We start from the raw sequence: 11,594 nt of genomic DNA, 5'->3' as shown, positions 1-11,594 counted from the left end.
AGAATGATAAAAGTTCGAAGTGAAATGTAATAAAGACGAATATGAAAACAATAGTGACATATAATTACAATAATAACAAAGCATAAAGAAGTAGGCAGAATAAGAATAAAAGGAAGATACATAGACTTTTGGCGGTAATTCCCTTCCATAATGTAGTAAGGAAAGGAGGAATGAGTTAACTTACACTAAAAATTCATAAATTCACATACAATGAAAACACATGGCTGGATCGGGAATTGAAGCCTGGACCCCTGTATTTCTAGTCAGGTGCTATTAACCTGACTTTGATATCCAGGCTGATTTCCTCAGTCCAGCCTAAATTCCTACACAGTTATCTGATTCTTTACAAATAACTCTAGCGCTCTAGCGCTTCATGAAAAATATGCCTACGTGACAAGTCTGTGTGATTCACACACCAATAACTCACACAAAACTAAAAAACAATCCTTATATTTACATTTAACCTGTTTGGAGGCAACTAAAATCTACTCAGTATTTGAATTTCTCGCTGTCCTATATTGTTGTATTTACTAACATCGTTGCAGACTCATTATAACGTCACGTTAACGCATGTTTCTCCGTGTATATTTCTACGCGTGAGTATACACGAAAATGTTTTTCAAATCAATTTCACAGTGAGCTTACTAGAAAAACACAGCGAATGTAAATATATGTATATGACTCACATGAGAAATATTATGTAAATTTATAGTCGACAAAATAAATATCCACACTAAATCTGGAGATGATACTGCTTTGAAATACACACAGGATTCATTTTATATAGGTTCATCATTGCTAGATGATATCATTTAAGGAATTTTTGTAAAGTTTTGTGTGTCGAGTTATTGGTGTGTAAATTATACAGACTTTTCATGTAATGGGCATATTTCACGAAGCATGCTATGTAAAAGTCTTGTAAGGTTTACACAGCAATAACTCACACAAAACTTAAAAACATTATTCATCATGTTTATATTTACATTTTACATGTCTAAAAGCACCAATACTATACCCAATGTATGACTTTCTCACTGCGCTATACCATTTTATATTAACCAACGTCTCTGTAACCTTATTGTGACGTCACATTAGTGTACGTTTCTCTGAGTATATTTTTACGGGTGGGTATACACAAAAATGGTATTCAAATCAATTTCACAGTTGGCTTAGTAGAAAAACAGCGAATGTAGATATTAATCGATTGCTGGATGGTTACATAAAACATTTACTGTATTATGTGTATGATATTGTAGAATTGCGATCACTGGACGATTACATTAAACATTACTGTATTATGTGTATGATATTGTAGAATTGCGATCACTGGACGATTACATAAAACATTATGAGGAATTGAGTTATAACACATATGATCTACATAATAAACATCTGAGGGCAAAAAGGTCACCGCAGAACAAGAAGTTACAGCTGAAATTTAAAGCTCACAACAGGTATGTCTATATGTTATTAGTAATACAGTTATTAATTACACATCTATCTTCTCGTATGATTTCCCAATATTTTGTATGGATTTTTGTTTAAAATACATCTAATTTTTTATTATCATGAAGATACGGAAAATCGGAAATACGTTCAATTGGTTTTTAGCAGTCAGTTTCTGTTATGGTCTTAGTTTCAAGCTTTTTAAATCACTAAAAAAGCCTTTGTGTTATAGAATGACAAAGACCATGTTGTCAAACCATGTTTTTGTAATCGTAAAAGCAGTTGTTCTCTTCTAATAAATATTTAATTCATGGAAAGTGAAATCTTACTGTCTAGTGTCAAATCTCACGGACAAATTGAATAAAACATACTGAGAGTCAACAATATGGGTATACAGATCTGTAATTATCCTTAGTTTCTTCAGTATAATATCTGATTATTCTCTATCAAATTTAGGTTGCTGGTGTATTTATTTTATCAATGTTAAATTTAAAGAAAATAACCGCAAAAACTTCAGCACTTCTTTCAAGTAATTATCATTTTCTTGACCTTCTTTTTCCAGAGATTTTCATTTAGATTTAGAGCCGTCCACCTCTGTATTTACGGAAAACTTTAGATCCACCCACAACAACGGAACGGAGGACCCCGCGGATCTGTCTATAATATACGAGGGGTCAGTTAGAGGTAGGTTAGTGTAACGGTTTAGCTGTCTGCCTGTTAGTTAGTGTTGCTTCGTTAATCAGAAAACATCCATTGACAACAAAATGCTACTGATTACCTTGATCAGTTATAAATTTTCATAATTTATAATTGAAAACTTATTTCTAAAAGATGGCTTTCACATTTACAAAAGTTATTCAGTTTATAATAGAGCTGAAACGAATACCATAAATCAACATTCCAATATTCGTGAGCGTTATTCAATTCGTATTCGAACATTCGGTAATTAAATAAAAGAGTTATTATGCCTTTTCATATACTTGCAAATCCTATTGTTTATTACTATATATCAATGTATAAGCAGTGTTCCAGCTAGGGGTAAATAGAGGGGCGCTGCGCCCCGCCCTCAAATCAGTGCGCCCCTCTGCCCATCACAGGCGCCCCTGTGTCCCTTGTGAGTGACCAATATCATTCTGACTGTCCTTTTAACTCATTAGGATAATTAGTGTGTTCCAAGCCAGATTACCTGAGGCTAATCAACAGTTCACACCTCCTGCCATAGACGATTACGTAATGAACTCGCACTACGGTACCTATATACTGTACACACTTTCAATTACAGGTGATTAGGTAATTAATTTGATCATTTGACAGTCTGAATTAGGGTTAAAAGCTGAAATATACTTGGAGAATGACCATGCTATCTATTTTCTCTAAAACAAAGAGTCTTGTCCTATAGCGTTCTAAAAATAAACCAGAAAGTGAAAGTAACATGAACAATGACCTTCAATATTTTTAATATAAATTGTAGAACGTTTTTTAATGCTAAAATCATGGAATTTACAAGTATTTTTTTCACTCTAGAAGATATTTTACATCTATAATGCATTAATACATGTATATGTAATTGTATTCATGTCATATGACAGAAGTTTTAAATCTGCCACTAACATTTTTTTAAGGTAATAAAAGAGATATTGACATTAAGTTGTAAGTTTGATAACAACTAAATAAATAATGTAAGAAAATGTTGTTTATGACTAAAAAAATATTGTAACTACATATTAAATTTTAAATAGTAAAATGCCAATTGTAAATTAACTTAAGCATTGCAATTTTGAATGCAGTAATTACTTTTTGTACATGTAGATCTTCATGTACTGTAATATTAAATCTGAGACACCAGATAGTTTACATGAATTATTATACATGTATGTACTACATTCTATTTCTAATCAAGAATAGAAAATGATTGTAATTGATGGAAGAAGAGACTCACATTTATCCTAATTAAGATTACCCTTCAATTAGAATTTATAAATTGTTACATATGCTAGCTATAAAGTTAACTATCAATAAGGTTAAACAAATAATCATATTTAAAGGAATTATATATTCATTATACATGTTATAAGGGTAAAGAAATGAGATACACCGATGTACATGATGTAAGAAAAACTTGAGACAACGGTTTCACCGTATGTCGCGAAAAAAGTGCCCTTCTATTGCACCCCTCCATTTTCAGATCCTAGCTGGAACACTGATAAGATAGGTGTAAGAAATAAACGTCTGCTCCAAGTCGTTTGACATGTAAATGTGCATTAGGACTCGCATTTATTTTCAAGAAAAATAAATAGAAAAAGGATCTTTATCACCAACAATTATAAGCCTCTTTATTTCTTTAAATTACGTGACTGTATACCATTCCGATTACGTTAAACGCCCGATCAGCAAACCAGCAGGTACTTGCCATGTTTTTCTGTTATAAAAATTAAAAAAAACAGTTCGTTTCCGGAGGCATCCTGTGAATGTTTTAATCAATATTTAAATTTAAAATATAACATTCTCAAAAAATATACCGGTAATATAATGTATATTTTTTCATATATGATTTCTGCAATTATTTATAAATTATAAATCTGATCAATCGATTCCGTTTGTTGATCTGGAATATTTCTCTCCGCACAATATAAATTTTTTATTACTTTCGAAAATCATGGCGGTCAATGTCACCCATATCTAATTCGGAGACACAAGAGGTTGCTGAATATTTGGCTTGAAGATGATTAAATAAATCTGACATCGTGTCTTTATCAGGCCAGTAGTACCATGTGGACAAAGTTTACAACCTGTCTTATACATGTATTTGCTTTCGTTTGCTTCTTTTTCCACAGTGATCAAAAACAAGTGGATAGGCCTACACCATTTATTGCATGAAATACGTTGTATTAAACATGTGACCGAATATTCGAATACAAATTTTCCATTCGAATATTCGTGAAAAACTATTCGTTCGCGAATGTTCGAACATTCGTTTCAGCTCTAGTTTATAACCTTGACACTGCCATTCTTTTTCTGTAACACTGCATTTTGTGAAATATTTGGATCCACCCGTTTGTTTTTCCAGGTGAGCCAGGTAGCCGTGTCCATGGCGCGGTCATTCTGGGTATTTTTAGAGGGACGATTCGTGTCCCCGGAGACACGTTGTACCACATAGAGCCGGCGTACAGATTCTACGGCCTTAATGAAGCACAGAAATTACCGTACCACTCTGTTATTTATAAGGATGAACATCTCAATATAGACCCATATAGGTAACTATCACTGTGTTAACATCTCAATGTAGACCCATATAGGTAACTATCACTGTGTTAACATCTCAATGTAGACCCATATAGGTAACTATCACTGTGTTAACATCTCAATGTAGACCCATATAGGTAACTATCACTGTGTTAACATCTCAGTATAGACCCATATAGGTAACTATCACTGTGTTAACATCTCAATTTAGACCCATATAGGTAACTATCACTGTGTTAACATCTCAATGTAGACCCATATAGGTAACTATCACTGTGTTAACATCTCAATGTAGACCCATATAGGTAACTATCACTGTGTTAACATCTCAGTATAGACCCATATAGGTAACTATCACTGTGTTAACATCTCAATGTAGACCCATATAGGTAACTATCACTGTGTTAACATCTCAATATAGACCCATATAGGTAACTACCACTGTGTTAACATCTCAATACAGACCCATATAGGTAACTTTCACTGTGTTAACATCTCAATACAGACCCATATAGGTAACTTTCACTGTGTTAACATCTCAATATAGACCCATATAGGTAACTACCACTGTGTTAACATCTCAATGTAGACCCATATAGGTAACTATCACTGTGTTAACATCTCAGTATAGACCCATATAGGTAACTACCACTGTGTTAACATCTCAATGTAGACCCATATAGGTAACTATCACTGTGTTAACATCTCAATGTAGACCCATATAGGTAACTATCACTGTGTTAACATCTCAATGTAGACCCATATAGGTAACTATCACTGTGTTAACATCTCAATATAGACCCATATAGGTAACTATCACTGTTTTAACATCTCAATATAGACCCATATATGTAACTATCACTGTGTTAACATCTCAATATAGACCCATATAGGTAACTACCACTGTGTTAACATCTCAATACAGACCCATATAGGTAACTTTCACTGTGTTAACATCTCAATACAGACCCATATAGGTAACTTTCACTGTGTTAACATCTCAATATAGACCCATATAGGTAATCATCACTGTGTTAACATCTCAATATAGACCCATATAGGTAACTATCACTGTGTTAACATCTCAATATAGACCCATATAGGTAACTACCACTGTGTTAACATCTCAATATAGACCCATATAGGTAACTACCACTGTGTTAACATCTCAATGTAGACCCATATAGGTAACTATCACTGTGTTAACATCTCAATATAAACACATATAGGTAACTATCACTGTGTTAACATCTCAATATAGATCCATATAGGTAACTACCACTGTGTTAACATCTCAGTATAGACCCATATAGGTAACTATCACTGTGTTAACATCTCAATACAGACCCATATAGGTAACTATCACTGTGTTAACATCTCAATATAGACCCATATAGGTAACTATCACTGTGTTAACATCTCAATACAGACCCATATAGGTAACTATCACTGTGTTAACATCTCAGTATAGACCCATATAGGTAACTATCACTGTGTTAACATCTCAGTATAGACCCATATAGGTAACTATCACTGTGTTAACATCTCAATGTAGACCCATATAGGTAACTATCACTGGGTTAACATCTCAATATAGACACATATAGGTAACTATCACTGTGTTAACATCTCAATATAGACACATATAGGTAACTATCACTGTGTTAACATCTCAATGTAGACCCATATAGGTAACTATCACTGTGTTAACATCTCAATGTAGACCCATATAGGTAACTACCACTGTGTTAACATCTCAATGTAGACCCATATAGGTAACTACCACTGTGTTATTTACATGTGTAAAGATGAAATGTATTCTCCTGTCCATTAACAGAAGATGAGGTATATTTATTTCTGATTTGTTCTTGTTCACATGAAAAATGTTTGTCAGTGCTTCATAGTGCAAAAAAAAAAAAACCTGGACAAGTTTCCTTAAATAGTTATTATAAAAAAGAGATTGTAGCTGCTGTAATATACTCCTCTCCAATGTAAAATTTTAAAAAAAAATGGATAAGTCAACCTTATTGCAGGTAAAAACATACGATTACAGTTTATTTTGAAGCATCACTTCTTTATATCCATGAAAATTCTTTATAGATAATGTTAAACTTGGTTATGACAAAGTCAATGGGACCTATGAAATTACTTCACTAAAGCCGTAATTCTTTATATTTATCTATATTTATTTTCTGCTTAAGGAATTTTTTAAATTTATATAGCTGGGGATCCATAATAACTTTGTTATATAGATCTGTGAATTCACAATATCGGTGTTTTTACTAAACAAGTTTTAATGCAGGATGTGTATTTTTTACGAAATCTCCATTCTCTGACAGACACAAGCGTGAAGCAGATTCTGAGGCAGCGCAGTGTGCTTTTGATAAATATAGAAACTGGATGGTCCGTCAAACGGAGGCTGAGGTCAATATACGACAGAAAAGAGTGAGTATAGTCTATAAATAGAATAGTTTATAAATAGAATAGTCTAAAAATAGAATAGACTAGAAATATTGTAGTCGATAAATAGAATAGTCTATTAATAGTAAAACAGAGGCCAAGGTCAATATATACCTCAGAAAAAAGTTAATATTCTACAAATATAATTGTCAATAAATATCTACATCACATGACGACGTGGAGAAATAACTGATTTGAGAAATAACTTTTATTCTGTATTGATGAAGACGAAATTCTTTATTCAGTGAAGATAATGTATCCCCTATTCTTTTCAGTCATATTTTAGCTATAAGGACTCGATCTGACACAATAAATACTCAGCGGAAAGTAATACCCACGATAATCGCCAGCGTCGAGCGACGGCCAGCTGTAGTATCGGGTCCCAGAACACCTGTATTCTCTACATGAGGTCCGATCCCATACTGTTTAACAAGTTCAAGTCCGACTTAAATGGGGTAAGTTAAAATACTGTACAAGTACTTTTGTCTGCGTGGTATTAGTTTTTGCTATGTACACGGTCACAAATTTTTAGCCAACAAATTAACCACAAAGTAACCATCAAATTTAACTTATTTTTTAAGATACAGTATCTTAAGCTGCCAACTATTATTTGTTAAAGAAAAATTCATACATTTTAGCTTTAAAATTTGATCATTTTTGTATATCTTTATATGAAGCTCTTCTTTAAAGGAGATGTGAAATAGTCTAAAAATGGCTGCCATCCCCAGCCTCTTTGATACACATAAGCGTAATTTCTACCAGTGGATTGAACAGAAATATAGATTCCACTGAATTTTGACCCTGTCAAAAAAAAGTGTGTCTACAGTAAAAGGCTTGTGATACATTTCTAGGATGAAGTCCAATCTAATTAAGATGTTAGATCCGCTGGCTTAATTGCTACAATAACATCTGACAACATCCCTTAGAGGGTCACTACAGAGGTCAAATTCAGAACAACTCCAGACTAGTTCGCTTCTCAAATATACAGTGATTTTGCAGGCGATGATTTGATTGGTTAGTAGAATTTGACCTCTTACGCGACCCTCTACAGGATGTTGTTAGATGTTAGTGAAGCTAGCATGTGAGGGGATCTTACATTTAATTGTAATTAAATTGGGATAATTAAATGTTGTAAGTATAACAAAAAAAATTAAGACAAGAAACGTGTTAAGTTTTCCGGATAAAGTATCAGTGTAAAGATAAAATACATGTTTACAGCTAATTGCATGGTGTTCAAAATATTCAGTTTTCTGTCAGTATACTTATTTAACACTGTAATTTTTAACCCATACAATTATTCAGCATGATTCATATATAGTAAGATATGTTTATTTTTATATTTTAATTTTACACTGTAATGTTTGACTATGTGGTAAGAATATAATTTCAGAATGAGATCGCAGCCAGAGATGAAATTCTGTCCATTGGCAAATTCTTTGCTAGCCACGTCGCTGCTATTAACGATATTTACGACCAAACCAAATTCTCGCCCCTAAACGGACAGTCGCCATGTTTCCAGGGCGTTCCAAATTCAGAGAAATACGGTAAGTACATCACACACCAGTGTCAAGTCTTTTTCCTTTAAGCTGCAGCAAACCACCGCTTTTTAGGATAAACATCTGACAAGCACTTGTGTACTGGTATTGACCTCTACAAGGTATTGAGGTATGCTGTAAAGTACGTGTAAAACGTAACAATTCAAAATCCTAAAATTATTTCGAACTTTGGAATGTTAATATATTAGTTCAAATTTCTAAATTTCAAGAAATCAAACTGATTTGGTATATTGAAAATTGATATGATATTTCAAAAATCTAAATTTTCAAATTTCCAAACAGGTTTTAGAATTTTAAGTTTCTTAGGATTGTAAATGTAAATATCAATGTTTAGATCTTTAAGACAAGACATATGATCTTTTTTTTACAGATTATGACGGACGAGACGGAGAAATGTGGAAACGTTCTGGAGAAGACGGCGTTCTGTCAACCCAACATTGACGTCAGTAACTTCCTGAACCTGAACTCGCCGACCAATCACGACGCGTTCTGTCTGGCCTATATCTTCACGTATCGTGACTTCTCCCATGGTACCCTAAGCCTGGCGTGGGTTGGGTCCCCTTCAGGTTAGATATGTAATATCATAAACTTTGTACAATAATGTATAATTAATATGTAAACTCGATTGATTTTAGAATCCAAGTTTTTTTTATGTACAGGCTTGAAAGGATTGTTCATTGCTGAAAATTAAAAATCGTGTTTCCCTGAATTTATTTTTGCTTGTAGAAGGAAAAAATGTTTCAAAGGAACTGTATGAATTGCATATATTTTTTTTAGTAAACTTTATTGAAAATTAGATTTATTTTTCAGCCGGTAAGTATTCTAAACATTCACGATATAAAGTCTGGAATTCTTAAATTTCTTAGATTGTACAGGCATACTTGTGTTTATTTATTATGTGATGACAATGATATCTAATTAAGAAAATGTTCTACATTAAGATTCAGATAGCATATATTTATCATTTTCGTTATTAATGCAAGTATGAATATTACCCACAAAATTTTGAATATTCATTATATCATGAATAATCAACCACTTTATTCATAAAATCTTTGAATATGCATATCTCATGAATAATCAATGAAGTAAACTGTAAAATTTTGAGACATTTTTATCTTATTCATATCTTCTGAATAATCAAGTAGCTGTTTAAATTTTGGAATATTCATCGTGTTAATATTTCACGAATAACCAATCAATTAAACAATTTATAAATCATTTAGTCATACATTATGCCATATCCTTATACTGATCTTTTTTTTTTTCTACCAAAACATAGAAATTGCAAATTATAATTATACTTTAAAAGCAGAAATAATCATCAGGGATTTAAGTTTGTTTATTTCATTGACAACAATTATAAACGAAATTAAATCCTCAGGAATTTTTATATGACTATATATTGAAAAGGGATAGCTTCAAAACAGCAAAATTAAATTCCAACGAAACTATTTTAGAGGACAAATCAAGGGAATATTACCCACACGAAAATGTGTGCTTCTACAGTAAACAATTCATAAACCATGAATTTCAAAAAAAAAATTAGAAGAAAAAGATTATGTTGTATGTATTGAAAATCCACCTGACTCGACAAAGAAAAAGTCTTTTCTTTGAGTGACTGCCATTCTATTATTTAACCCTCACTCTAAAGTAATCCCAATTGGGATTCTCGATTTGCTCCACTTCTCAAATTTTTACTTAACTTGAAATGCTAATTTATTTCATGCCCAGTTTTTAATCAAATTTATTATTTCATCGAAATTAAATTATATGTGATGATGTTTATTTTCAGCATCAGCAGGGGGGATATGTTAGAAATACAAATCCTACACGGAGGGGAACCAGCAAATCAGGAAAAGTCTAAACACGGGAATCGTCACCATCATCAACTACAACAAACGCGTGGCTCCGCGGGTCTCACAGCTCACATTCGCTCACGAAGTGGGGCATAACTTTGGATCTCCGGTAAGAATGACATAACTACAACAAACGCGTGGCTCCGCGGGTCTCACAGCTCACATCCGCTCACGAAGTGGGGCATAACTTCTGATCACCGGTAAGAATGACATAACTACAACAAACGCGTGGCTCCGCGGGTCTCACAACTCACATTCGCTCACGAAGTGGGGCATAACTTTGGATTATCAGTAAGTTTAACATAACTACAACAAACGCGTAGCTCCCGGGTCTCACAGCTCACATTCGCTCACGAAGTGGGGCATAACTTTGGATCACAGGTAAGAATGACATAACTACAACAAACGCATGGCTTTGGATCTCTGGTAAGTAAGATGTTACAACAATAAACATGTAGCTCTATGTCACAGCTAACCTTCCCTCATGAAGTTAGACATAACTTTTGTTCAACAGTTAGTATGACATTATAAAAAGAAGCTTGTAGCTTTGAATCACAGCTTTTTATTTTACCAGAATGATGACATTAAGTATTGATTTGAATCCCATACATTGATTATTTTATTGTTATTTTATCAGCATGATTACATGTTTTCATGGTTAAAATGTACATTTAGTACGGTACCCAGTACATTATTGATATTTTTTTATGTAATCAGCATGTTAATGGTCAGTTTTATATCCCATACGTTGATGATTTTATGTTTGTTTCCTCAGCATGATGATGGTCAGTACTGTGCCCCCTATGTCAGTACTGTGCCCCCTATGTCAGTACTGCGCCCCCTATTTCAGTAATGTGCCCTCTGTATCAGTATTGTGATGGTTTTGTCTTTATTTCCACAGCATGATGATGGTCAGAACTGTGCCCCCTATGTCAGTATTGTGATGATTTTTTCTTTATTTCCGCAGCATGATGATGGTCAGTACTGCGCCCCCTATGTCAGTACTGCGCCCCCTATGTCAGTATTGTGA

General features: G+C 33.3%; 1 pseudogene; it reads left to right on the top strand.

Moving 5' to 3' along the window:
• The first annotated feature begins 1,315 nt into the window (after window positions 1-1,315).
• Window positions 1,316-11,594, top strand: LOC134231626 (disintegrin and metalloproteinase domain-containing protein 10-like; annotated as a pseudogene).

This window comes from Saccostrea cucullata, unplaced genomic scaffold (genome assembly GCF_032062105.1).
Source record: "Saccostrea cucullata isolate Sc308-1 unplaced genomic scaffold, CSIRO_AGI_Scuc_v1 ctg4399, whole genome shotgun sequence".
NCBI classification, from domain to species: Eukaryota; Metazoa; Mollusca; class Bivalvia; order Ostreida; family Ostreidae; genus Saccostrea; species Saccostrea cuccullata.
This window is presented reverse-complemented; position numbering and strand designations above follow the sequence as displayed.